The sequence below is a fragment of the Nansenia antarctica genome (assembly GCF_963989245.1).
Source record: "Nansenia antarctica genome assembly, chromosome: 8".
NCBI classification, from domain to species: Eukaryota; Metazoa; Chordata; class Actinopteri; order Argentiniformes; family Microstomatidae; genus Nansenia; species Nansenia antarctica.
The window spans coordinates 21,129,303-21,143,803 of record NC_137678.1 but is presented as its reverse complement, the minus strand read 5'-3'; positions in this window follow the sequence as shown (position 1 = coordinate 21,143,803).

Below are 14,501 nucleotides of genomic sequence, written 5' to 3'. Positions count from 1 at the left end.
AAAACACGTTAGATATATAACGGAGACATTTATTTCTACGGAAAGGCTGACTGACGCGGGGCTCATACAATCTCCGCGTTTCTTATAGATAGATAGATCTTGCTGGTAGTCAAATATATTTATTTATATATACAGCATATGGATGTTACGTGCCTGTTACCTGCCGCTTTCAGTTCTAGTAGTTTAGATATCGCAACCAGGGAAACGCCGACATGTGTTAAAGGGAGCAAGACGCGAATCTACCGGCATTTGACTCATGAGTGAACGGCGAAAATGGCTGGACGGCACAGCTTGGGATTCCATTGAAGTTACAGGGAACTATGTGTGAAAGAGGCTTAAATGTTGAAATAACTACATCGTAATGATTACAAAGATGCCACTTGAAATGCATGAAATCCAAGTTTATTACATATTCACCTAGTATTTTGACTGACTGTCAGTCACGAATGGTCCCAGTATTGTGTCTTCAGTTGGGTTGTAATTGTGCTTGCTGCAGAGCACGATGTTATTGCTGATATTTTTGTTTTAATCCTGTTCTTTTACCAACTGCTAAGACAACAATAAAGTAAACTAGTTACTTTAGCTAGCTAAAGATATTGGCCCCCCAAATCATTTTACAACTTGTTATAATTATGTTACGATGTTTCTCCGCATTGAAGGTATATAAGCAACGCAGGGTGTGCTCGAAATTCGCTCTGAGAGCGCCGGAGCGCACACTGGGTTCAACGTCATAAAGGGACCAGGTAATTTGATTGGACAAGAGGCATTCCATGAGTGCTGATCAGATTTCCAGGGCGAATTTACGAACGCAGCTAGCGAACAGAAGACGAAAAAACCGTCAGATCAGATATATAAACAGGTTATTTTGATAAACTGGACACATTTTGGGAATATATATGGTTACTTTCTCGCCTGAAAACATATTAAAACTTAATAAAATGGCATGTTAACACTTGTATTGCCAAAATTACAGCTTTTAGCCAATGGAGGTTTTAAATGGACGATTTAAATTGCCCGCTGCTAGCCGGTGCGAAATGCATTCTGGGAAAAAGGCGGTGAAGGCTGCGCTTTTTTCCCATGGGTTGTATGTAAAAAGGCGGTGAAAAGGCGCTGAAGGCTGCGCTTTTTTCTAAAAAAAAAAGTCATGTGTGAACACGGCCTAACTGCCTTTTTATAACATCACAACATGCTGAGAGAACATCGACACACTAAAAACACATAACTACACATAATTAGATGAACACACTGTCCTTGCTTTTGAACACGTCCTAAAATATATAGTATGTTTACAAGTCATTATCACTTACCGGTAGCCTACGGCATACGAGAACAGTGAATCCAATCCACAAATGTAGTGATCCTGTAGTGATCGTTAAACTGTTGTATATTATATCGAGTGGCTACTTTAAAACTTCAAGTTGCCTGTTATGAAAAAAAATAAAACCAGATGTTGTTGACACAATAAGTTTCACTTTTCGACCCCTTCTATTCTGCAACTGGTTTCTGGTCTCACCAGCGGGTATCACCAGGCTACACTTTATAAAAGGGTGCTATATTCCGTTGCCATTTGTAAGAGAAGATAAATAGAATAAAAACCTGAAGGCACTAAAACTAGAAATCAGAGAGTAACAAAAAAAAAATCTACAATGCTGAATGCTGCTAAATAGTTTTAACTTTAAAGCAGCTGGTCACTGAGTACTGCAGAGTACTTTTTTGTTACTTGAATAAAGGCTGGTAGTCTTTAATAGCCAACTGTTGTTGTGGACTATATACTGGGGAAGTATTTGTTATTATTCAGTTAAAAAAACTAAAAACAAATATCGGATCGGTATCGCAGATACCTGAAGCCCAGGGGCCTCATTTCTAAAGCTTGCGTACGCACACTAAGGTGCGTAAGCAAATTTTCCCGCAATTTTGGGATTTATAAAAACTGCACACCTCTAGGCTACACACACTGTGATCCATGCGTACGCATAGAAACTCGAGAAATGTCAACTGCGACTCCGCTGGCAGAAGGATGAAACAGGAGAAACGCTTTGAAATGGATACAATTTCCACCAACGTAAATCGAAATATTACCTCACATATTATGTGAGTGCACACAAAGAATATACGTGCACACTGCCCATATCTTGTTCTCCCTTGTCCTGTACCCATCACAATGTAGCCTACATATATCTTTGTTCGTATATAGATATTCATGCAAATATATTAACTTTTTATATTCATATTCATTGCACATACCGCGAGGCTGGACAAGTTGAGCACCGTTCCTGATTCACTGTTCCCGAGTGCTCAGTGGGTAACGTCCCGATAAGTCCAATGATCGCAATATCCATACATTGAAGAACATGAACAAGCCCACTGTAGACAATTGACTCATCCCCAAGCACACCTCATCTATACGGACTACAAACATTTTAAGCGCACAGACACTTTATTACTGAGCTATCTATTATTACTAATTGCACCACCAGTGTATCTTGTCTAACTTAATCTGTATTTGATTAAACAATACTTGGATGTTATGACATGTATTATCATGAATAGTAAGGTGAACAGTAGGACGAATCACGTTTAAACTGACTCCGTTGTTGAAGCAGTCTATATTATATAGACGAGAGAAGAGAGTTTCGTCGTCAGCAAAGCAAGAACATTTGGATTCTGATTTATAAAAGGCGCACCGCAAGCGCACCGCACGCAAGTGGAATTTGCAGGCCACTCTTCCCACACCTGCTTCCCTTTATCCCAATCAACCCTAAATGTTGCGCCCGGGAACGAGCGTCTCGCCCCACCCTTTTTAACACCCATGCTTTGCCTATTATTGGTCAGTGAAATGCCCGGAAGAAGAAGGCGGAAAAAGGCGGAAAAGAATGTCACCCACTCAATTTCTGCGCAGTAGTTCCGCTTAACGAACACATAACAATATGAAACTCTCGTATAATATCTATACCCTAACCCTATGTTTCAGACTGTATCGACAACGTGTTCACCTTATTATTTATGATAATACATTTCATAACATTCAAGTATTGTAGAATAATTACAGATTCAAATAAATATGATTCCCGATTAAACTGTACAACATATCTCCCTTTGTATTTATTATGTTAAATCATGTTTTTTCTTTTAGATTAGATTCATACTTATTGTCATTGACAAAGTACCAAGGTTGTCACAAGGAAATGCAGTTCGTCATCTAACCTGCATTGTAGAAAAGCCAAGCATGTTTCAAGTTTATTGTTACGTTACATTAAGAGTAAAATTCGACATTGCAGCACAAGACATAAGGCAATAGGCAGTGATCCAAGATGGCGATACGTTGCAAGTCTCGTCCATGTCTCGTCCATGTCAGTGTATGACATCTTAGTTTGTTTATCGTTTACTGTTTGTTTTATAGCAAATCAGTGCGCTGTCTGCTTAATCGTTCAGTTGTGCGTAGTACATGAAGTTAAGCTGCTGATAAACAGGATTTACAATCGTTACTCGCTAATAATTAAGCAGCCACTGTAGCCAAGACGCCAAGTCCACCAACTCCCTAAATTGACGGATTTCACCTCCCAGCAACAATCCAGCAAACCGGAGACCTCGGTTATCCCTAATATCACCGGCGCTCCCCCGCTACTCACCATCCCCAGCGCAGATCTCCGCTGCTTTTCCAGCGGCCTCCTGAACGCCTCGTCCCCCAGCTCCAGCTCTACCGGGCCGGCTAACCAGCTCCAGCTCTACCAGGCCGGCTGACCAATCGACAACGCACCCACGTTGTAGGACCACGTCAGCTGGACTCCAACGGGGCTATTCTCCATCTCCGTTTACATCTAATCATCGTAGCGCGTACAGTGCTGTACTCGGAAAAGTGGAACTCCGCGCACCCTGAAGGTACTCTATCCCAATGGGGTGTCATTATTTACTCTCTCTCCTGCTGTTATCTTGCGCTGTTTCTGTCAAAGACATGTCTCACCCTGAACTGCCTCCCGGGCTGTCATCGCCCCTTCATTGGGGTGAAACAATGCCTCCCCCTTATCAATGTAGGGACGTTACTTCATTTATGGTAACTCAGTTGCTCGGACTACCTATTTGGAATATTTTGTACATTGCCCCAATGCTTGCTTGTTTGCCATTGAGTCAACTATGTCATGTGTCACCCAGTGGCGGATACAGAAAGTGGCTGATGGGTAGGCCTGGAAAAATCTGGGTGGGCCTGAGTGAAACTCATCACCGCACGTTTTAGACCTATGTATGAGCAGCCAGATGGATGGAACACAACCGGGCTCGCGATCATAGGCGCCGATTTATGTTTCTGCCCGTGGGTGCTCGAAACATTTGGGTACGACCAACACGCATGCACACACACGCACACGCACGCACGCACACACGCAAAATATTCGCAGGGACTTGAGGAGATCACTATGCAGACCATGAAACGAACGGAAAATAAATAAAGTACCTGTCTACCCAGAGAATGCAACGGACAGCCAAACAAGTTATTATAATACACACACGCAAGGCATTCAAGCGCACGCAATAGTCAATGAATTAACCAATAACCATCAACTATGGAGGACCAAGTCTGACAGAATTAACAATAAATATATAGGTACATAAATGAATGTATGAACAAATAAATGAACGAATACACACAGTATAACGAAATACATAGTCCTACCAGTTAGCTCTTCACAAGCCGGTGGCAATGTCAGTCGCTTCGGTGGAGCTTTAGGGCCAATCCCAATTCACCCCTAGCCCTTCGTTTTCACCCCTTTGGCTCGATTTGCGCGTTCACGTTTAGGGCGAGGGCTGTCCCAATTCATATTTCATCGAGGGCTAGGGGTAAGGGGGAGGGCTAACTATTACTTCGTTTCGAGCGATTCCAGGACCACACTAGCTTCGAAGGGCTAGGTGTATGCTACCCCTTGATACCAGGATGCATTGCGAATCATCTACAGAAATCTTATGTCGCTCTATTCAATGCGGAAATGTCATTTTAATTCTCTGTAATTACTTATTAATAAAGATTTGAAAAATTATGATAACCATCTTATTGTCTTAGTTTAATGTCATTACAATGCATTATAGACCTTTTATTTATAACACGCATAACCCAAAAATCGCTTTTATGTCGGTGCTGTGTCTAACGTTACAGTAACGCAACGCTGCATGACAGTCGAGCATTTCAGAGATGTACAGTCATAAATCAATTATTACCTGTGGCGTTTGACAGCGGATGATGGTACACATATGTAAAGTTATCTATCAAACGTTCGGCTGACTTGTACATGATGCGCATTTTGACCTATTTCCACCCGCAATCTAATCCGAGCAGTTGTTATTATGTAATATTATTAATGGGTTGTATCATTCATTTCAATGCATTATAGACCTTTTCTTTATAACAAGCACAACAACAACAACAAAACGTTATCATGCCGATGTGCTGTGTGTCTAACGTTACAAGCTGATTTGTGCATGACAGCCGCGCATTGACATATTTCCATGTCTGATGTCTAATGTCTGATGTACTAATGTCATTTCAATGCATTATAGACCTTTTCTTTATAACAAGCACAACAACAACAAAACGTTATTATGCCGATGTGCTGTGTGCTGTGTGTCTAACGTTACAAGCTGATTTGTGCATGACAGCCGCGCATTGACATATTTCCATGTCTAATGGCATATGACACGCGAAATGTAACTACAGTTAAGGATACGCGTAAAGGATGATGATCTATCACCGTTCGACTCTACTGAGAAATGTTTCCGCTTATTTGTCATCTCTCCTTCACGGGCAAATGTGGCTGCGTCCCCAAGAGATCCTCTTTCTACGTTTTTGACCACCACTATGATGGATTGATTTTTGGATTCTAGACGACGAATTGTTCTGAGAAAGGCGCTTGGTAACGTGATTTTTGGACAACGTTTTATGACTACTGATGGACTGGTTGTTTTGGTTGGAGTCATTCATTGTCATTAAATTCATTGTCATTATTGCGATGTCCACAAAAAAGACATCGCTGACGGAAGAGACAAAAAAAGGAACGTCTAAACACTACAGTGTGTTGATAACAAACGAAAATAGATGCTTATAGCACACGCAACAGAAATAAACACAGCTGAAGAAGGCATTGCGAGATGTGAGAATTCGCCGGCAACACAACGCGTCAACCGTACCGCGTGACGTAGGCGCCGTGAAGGGCTGTCCCAATTCATAGGGCTTAGATTTCAAGGGGTAGGGCTTGTGACGTGTTCGAAGGCCTTGCCTTCGAATCGAGTGACACTCGAAAACGAGCCATAGGGGTAGAAAAGGGAATTGGGATTGGCCCTTAGCGTGTATGCTCAAGTTAGCATTAGATGTTGAAGCTGTGGCCGTTTCTCCTTCTTCATCCCCAGGGCCAGCACACATCTCATCACAATCCTCCTCTCTGTCTTTGGACAAGGCCTGGTCCAAACTTTCATTATTTTCACTGACTTCCAGACGTGGCTTTTTAAGAAAGCGGGACAATGTTAGCTGTTTAGCCATCGTAGCGCGCACACACACACTGAACACTTGACAGACACTTGACACTTGTCACTGGTCACGGTCAACTGAACAATCAGAGTAAACGTAAAAGAGGAAGCCATGTAAACGTAAGAGAGGAAGTTGAATATTATTAGTATTAATACATACTTTTAATCATTTCCAAGACAAAACTATTCACATTGCAGTTAGTTAGTGAAAATTAAACTTTAAAAATATTTTATTATAAAAAAATATGTATTTTTATGAATCTGACTGGGTGGGCCAGCTGTCAATCTGGGTGGGCCTAGATCCCACCCATAGATCCGCGCCTGGTGTCACCCTTCAAGTCGATTGTGCACGCTGTCTCCCGCGCACAACTTTCTAAACGCACCGTGTTCAGCCGTGGTTTTATTATTTTATTATTGATGACTTCTGGTAATGTGCATTTAAACCCTGGCCCTGGCGTTTCCCTTGGCAATAATTATATCTCCTTTTCTCAGTCCTCTGACGCTGGTGCGTTAACTTTTGACGGCTTTTGTAACCGCAAAAGTTTTGGTCTTATGCATTTAAATATCCGAAGCCTTCTCCCCAAACTTGATGAGCTGATAGCAATATGCATACATCAAATCCTGATGTTTTAGTCATCTCAGAGTCCTGGCTTAAGAAATCTGTCACTACCTCTGCTGTATCTATTCCTGGCTATAACATTTCCCGCCAGGACAGGCTCACTAAGGGAGGGGGGGTTGCTATTTACTGTAAGAACAGTTTGCAATGTTCTGTCAGTTTATCAAAATCTGTGTCCAAACAATTTGAGTTGTTGATTTTAAAGGTTAATCTATCTAAAAATGTATATCTCACTGTTGCTGGCTGTTATAGACCACCTTCTGCCCCTGCCTGCTCCCTGACAGCTCTCAGTGAATTAATTGCCCCTCATACTTCCTCTGAGTTTGTGCTGTTAGGTGACCTTAACTGGGACATGCTTAATCCTCCCCATTCTGTACAACTCCAGCTGGACGCTTTAAATCTCTCCCAGATTGTACAGACTCCTACCAGATTCAACACTACATCTATGGAAAACGGCACACTCATTGATGTCATTCTCACCAATACGCCGGCCAAGTATAACCCTGCGGTTTTTTGCCGAGACCTTAGTGACCATTGCTGCATTGCTTGTGTACGCAAAGGCTCCACTGCCAAACGGCCACCGTCTTGTATAAACGGTTGCTTAAAAACTTTAATGAGCAGGCCTTCTGAATGAATCTCATCCCCACTGTTGAGGATGGATGGTCCCTTTTCAAAAGTACTTTTTCCACCATTTTGAATAGACATGCCCCCTTTAAAAAATTCAGAACCAAGAATCGCTACAGCCCCTGGTTTTGCACCGAACTGTCTGAGCTGATCCGGCAAAAACACCTGCTATGGCGTAAAGCAAAGGCCTCCAAAAACACCTCTGACTGGCAATCCTTCAGGGAGCTAAGGAACAAATGCACCCAGTCGATCAGAAAAACAAAAGCAGATTTTTACAAACATCAATTCTCGACATGCGGATCCGACCCCAAACAGTTTTGGAAGACTGTCAAAACCATGGAAAATAAAAACACATCCTCTCAACTACCCACGGCAATCAAATCTGAGGACATTGTCATCTCAGATAAAGCCTCCATGGTGGACTGTTTTAACAAGCACTTTGTTAGGGCTGGTCATGCTTTTGCAACTGCTACATCCACTCCCACTGTCAACCATGCTGCCTCAACCCCTAGCACTGGTCCCCCCCCAAGCACTCCGTGCTTCTCCTTCCAGCCAGTAGAGGAGAGTGAGGTGCTTAGGGAGTTGCTTAAACTGGACCCTTATAAATCAGCTGGGCTGGATGATCTGGACCCTTTCTATCTGAAATTAGCAGCTCACATTGTCTCAGCCCCCATCACCTGTCTGTTCAACCTCTCCCTGCAAACCTCAGAATTCCCCATGGACTGGAAATCTGCTGCTGTCATCCCACTCTTCAAGGGAGGTGACAGGTTAGACCTAAACTGTTACAGGCCTATATCCATCCTACCCTGCCTCTCCAAAGTCTTAGAGAAACTAGTCAACAATCAGCTCACCCACCATCTGGAGTCCTATAGTATCTTCAGCACTACGCAATCCGGCTTTAGATCTGGCTACAGTTGTGTCTCTGCAACACTTAAAGTGCTAAACGACATCATATGCGCCTTTGACTCCAAGCACTACTGTGTAGCTGTATTTATTGACCTGGCTAAGGCCTTTGACTCCGTGGACCACTGCATCCTGCTTGACAGACTCAAGGATGTTGGACTCGCAGAGGAATGCCTGGCATGGTTTAACAACTACTTCTCTGGTCGTGTGCAGTCTGTGAGAGCTGAAGGCCTGCTGTCTGACCCAATGTCCCTGTCCATGGGTGTCCCCCAGGGCTCCATTCTGGGTCCAACACTATTTAATATAATAATAAATAACATTGCTCACGCGGCTGGAAACTCTTACATCCATCTGTACGCTGACGACACCATTCTTTACACGTCTGGCCCCTCTCTGAACACCGCCCTGACCGATCTCCAACACAGCTTTAATAGCATCCAATATGCCTTCTCCAACCTCCATCTTCTCCTAAACACAGATAAAACTAAATGCATGATCTTCAATCGGACCCTACCCCAAGCCTCCTGTCCCCCAAAAATCACCTCACTGGATGGGTCAGTACTAGAATTTGTCAACACATACAAATATCTAGGTATCTGGCTTGATAGTTCACTCTCCTTCCAAACCCACATCAATAACCTACTCACTAAAGTCAGAACAAGAATTGGTTTCCTGTACCGCAACAAAGCCTCCTTCACCCACTCTGCAAAACACACTCTGGTAAAAATGACCATCCTGCCAATTCTGGACTATGGAGATATCATTTACAGGATTGCCCCCAAAAACCTTCTCAATAAACTGGACATCATCCATCACACTGCCATCCGCTTTGTCACCGGTGCCCCTTTCAATACACATCACTGCGACCTGTACTCCCAAGTCAACTGGCCATCACTCCACACCAGGCGACTGACCCACTGGTATCAGTTCATCTATAAATCCATCATCGGCAAATCCCCTCCCTACCTCTGCTTACTACTGAACTTCTCATCCAGCACTCGCAATCTCCGCTCCAACAAATATATCACTCTGGTCCCCCCCAAAGTCCGCACCTCCTTTGGCCGTCATTCTTTTCAGTTTGCTGCCCCCACTGACTGGAATGCGTTGCAGTTGTCACTAAAACTCACCACTTTTATAGCATTACCCACTTTTAAACACTCACTTTCAGATGTTGTCTCGGATCACTGCACTTGCTTTTAAGATAACTTCCCCCTGCTGTAATGTATAGATATTTTTGATACTGTATTGCACTCATGTTTTATATTGTATATATCGTGTTTTGTATCGTATATACTGTGTTGTGTTCTGTGTACTGACTTGCCTCTGTTCTGCCAATTGGCCAGATCGTCGTTGCAAATGAGAATTTGTTCTCAACTGACCTATCTGGTTAAATAAAGGTTAAATAAAAAAATAAAAAATAAATAAAAGATAAAGGTGACAATATTACAGCTAAGACAGGATACACTAGTGATCATGCAACTAGTAATAATAGATAGTTCAGTAATAAAGTGTCTGTGCACTTAAAGTGTTCGTAGTCCGTATAGCCTACATGGGGATGGGGTGTACTTGGGGATGATAGTCAATTGTCTACAGTGGGCCTGTTCATGTTCTTCAATGTATGGATATTGCAATCATTGGATTTATCGTGACGTTACCCACTGAGCACTCGGGAACAGTGAATCGGGAACGGTGCTCAACTTGTCCAGCCTCGCGCTATGCCTCACACCCTTATGAAGAGGTACATTAAGCCCAATTACTGTGAAGCCAATGCGGACGGTGGTCAACCTCGCGCTACGTGCAATGAATATGAATGCAAAAAGTAAATATATTTGCATGAATATCAATATGAAATGTAGCCTACAGTAAAGATATATGTACAGTATATAGTGTGATGCGTACAGGACAAGGACGAATAAGATATGTGCAGTGTGCACGTATCCTTTGTGTGCACTCCTTCATAACACGTGAGAGGCAATATTTCTTATGTCGGTGGAAATGGTATCCATTTCAAAGCGTTTCTCCTCTTTCATCCTTCATCCTTTCATCCTTTCATCCCTTTGCAAGATTGTATACCTGCACAAGGCTGGAATGGGCTACAAGACCATCAGCAAGCAGCTTGTTGAGAAGGAGAAACAAATGACAAAGACACAAAATAACCATCAATCGCCCTCGGTCTGGGGCGATGATCATGAAATGCATCTGCATTTCCTTGTCTTAGTACTTCTCAATGACAGTAAGGTTGAATCTAATCTAATCTAAAAGATAAATGATTTAGTATAATAACTACAAAGCAGTAGTAGTGCTCCACAAACACTGTTCCACGGCTATAGAATCCCTATTCATCCTCTGCCGTCCATTCTATTCCCCCCGTGAGTTCAGCTCATTCATTCTCGCGTGTGTCTACATTCCACCTGATGCTGACGTCACCGCAGCAGTAGACACACTGGCAGAGCAATTGATGAGTGTGGAACGTAGCTACCCGGACAGTTTTGTTGTTGTTTTGGGGGATTTTAACCAGGCTAATCTTAGCCGGGCGCTCCCCAAATACAGGCAGCAAGTCACGTGTCCCACCAGGGGGGTGAACACTCTGGACCATTGCTACTGTACAGCTCGTCAAGCCTACCATTCTGTCCCCCGTGCTGCACTGGGCTACAGTGACCACATCCTCATACACCTGATCCCTCGCTACAGGCAGAGGTTAAAACTCTCTAAACCTGTTGTACGGCGATTCAGGGTGTGGTCCAGTGAGGCATGTGAGCGACTCTGCGCCTGGTTGGAGAGTGCAGGCTGTGACCAGGACTTGGTGGAGTGGGCGGGGCCAGAGGCTGGTAACAATCTGGATGTATACACAGACACTGTTACATCATTTATCAGCTTTGGCGAGGAGGTGTGTGTCCCCCTCCGCTCCAGGAAGTCCTTCAACAACGACAAGCCCTGGTTTTCATCCCAACTCAGGCGTCTGAGGTCAGAGAAGGAGGTGGCTAGGCGCAGTGGGGACGTGGACCGGGTCAAGCAGGCCAAGTACAGGTTCGCCAAAGCGGTGAAGGAGGCGAAGCATCGCTTTTCGGAGAAGCTGCAGCAACAGCTCTCTGAGGGGGATTCCGCCTCCGTCTGGAAAGGCCTAAAGACCATCACCAACTACAAACCCAGGTCCCCGCTGATGTCCGACAACCTCCCTCTCGCTAACGAGCTGAACGAGTTCTACTGTAGGTTTGAGAAAGAGAGGTTCCCGCCCACCCCCGCCCTCTCCCTCCATACCCCCCGGCTACAACCACCACCCCCGTCCCCCAGGGGGGCCAATGTCCCTCCTGCTACCCCCACCCTCCCCCCTCCCCCCCCCTCCCTCCCCCCTCCTCACCCGCCCCGCCCACCCCCACCCCCCTTTCCCCACCCCCTCTCTCTGTCACAGTGTGAGAGGTAAACAGACTGTTTAAGAGGCAGAATCCCCGGAAGGCAGCTGGTCCGGATTCCGTCTCTCCCTCTGTCCTGAAGCACTGCGCCGACCAGCTGGCCCCGGTGTTTACCCACATCTTCAACGCCTCGCTGGAGCTGTGTCACGTCCCAGCGTGCTTCAAGGCATCAACCATCATCCCCGTCCCCAAGAAGGCCAAGGTCACAGGCCTCAACGACTACAGACCCGTTGCTCTGACCTCTGTCGTCATGAAGGTCCTGGAGCGCCTTGTCCTGGCCTACCTGAAGCTCATCACGGATCCTGTGCTGGACCCCCTGCAGTTCGCGTACAGAGCCAATAGATCCACGGAGGACGCCGTGAACATGGCTCTGCACTACGTACTAGAACACCTAGACACTGCAGGCAACTACGCCAGGATCCTGTTCGTGGACTTCAGCTCGGCCTTCAACACGATCCTCCCACACATCCTGGAGCACCAGCTATCCCTGCCGCAGGTGCCGGTCTCCACCTGCAGGTGGATCACGGACTTCCTGACTGACAGGTCTCAGCGGGTGAAGCTGGGGAAGAGCATTTCCAGCTCCAGGTCCACCAGCACGGGCTCCCCGCAGGGCTGCGTCCTGTCTCCAGCACTATTCTCCCTTTACACCAACAGCTGTGTCTCCCGCCACCCCTCGGTCAAGCTCCTGAAGTTTGCAGACGACACCACCCTGGTGGGCCTCATCTCCGGGGGGGACGAATCTGCCTACAGGGGTGAGATCGAGGGGCTGCAGAGCTGGTGCAGTTTAAACAATCTGGAGCTAAATGCTCTGAAAACAGTGGAGATGGTGGTGGACTTCCGAAGGAAAGCAGCCCTGCCCCCTCCCATCACGCTGGGAGGTACCCCGGTGGCCTCCGTGGAGTCATGCCGCTTTCTAGGCATGACCATCTCCCGGGACCTAAAGTGGGAGCAGAACACCGAGGCCCTCACGAAGAAGGCCCAGAAGAGGATGTTCTTCCTCCGGCAGCTGAGGAAACTCAGGCTGCCGAGGTCCATGATGGTCCAGTTTTACACGGCCATCATAGAGTCCATCCTCACCCACTCCATCATCACCTGGTTCCCTGCTGCAACGGCCAAGGACAAGGCCAAGTTGCAGCGGGTGCTACGTTCAGCAGAGAGGGTGATCGGCTGTCCCTTGCCCTCCCTCAACTCCCTGCATGGCACCAGGGCTCTGAGGAGGGCAAGGAAGATCTTGGCAGACCCCTTCCACCCCGGCCACGGCCTCCTCACCCTGCTTCCCTCTGGAAGAAGGTTGCGGCTGCCTAAGGCACTGAAGGCCCGCCACAGGCTCAGTTTCTACCCCTCAGCCGCCAGGCTGATAAATGACTCTGGCTTCCCCCTCCCCCCCGCCCCCAAGTCCGCCCAGGACTGAATATGCACTGGACTCACTGTTAAAACTCTGCACTGCACTTTATACCGCACTATCCAATGCACTGTTGTCTGTCCTGTGTTGTTGTTGTTGTGTTGTCCTGTTTTGACACGTGAAAAAAAAAAGTATAAACGCACTTGCTGTGGTGACGAAGCAAATTCCTATATGTGTAATGCATAGTGGCAATAAACGTTATCTGAATCTGAATCTGAAGCAAGGTATCTGATTTTGCAAAACAACCTCTCAAATGTTGTAGTTTAATCGGGAATCATATTTAATTGGATCTGTAATTATTATACATATTATACCAATACTTGGATGTTATGACATTATCATAAATAATAAGGTAAACTGTAGGACGAATCAAGTTTAAACTGATTCCGTTGTTGATGCAGTCTGGAACATGTTATATATGGTCTGGCGAGAACGTTCGTTGCGCGGAAATTGACTGATTGGGTGAAAAGTATTTTTTTCCGCGTTCTGTCGAGCGTTTGACTGACCATTTATATGCAATGTTTGCAGGAAAAGTGCTATACAAATACAAAGTTATTATTATTATTATAGGCAACTATGGGCGTCAAAAAGGGTGGGACAAGACGCTCGTTCACATGTGCAACATTAGAGTTGATTATGATTCATAAAGGGAAGCAGGCGTGGAACTTGCAAATTCCACTGGCGTGCGCACCGTTTTATAAATCCGAATGTTGGTGACGTAAATATTCTTGCTTTGCAAAGGTGCGTAGGTACGCAAAGCTTTATAAATGAGGCCCCAGGTATCGGTAGTGAAAAAGTTGTAAAAACCTTATAATCTAACACTTCTATCAATGTATTTTTTATTCATTTATTTTATCTTATTCGTTATCTTATTAAATGTTTATACATATTCTTCATTCATTAATTTTGCTTTTTAAATCTGCTTACTATTCTCCTCTTGTATTCTGCAGACCCCAGAGATGTTGTTACATGGCACTGTGAAGCCTATGGAACCACTTTGTTGCTCTCATCTTGTTATAATCCTGCGTATGTTCCAAAT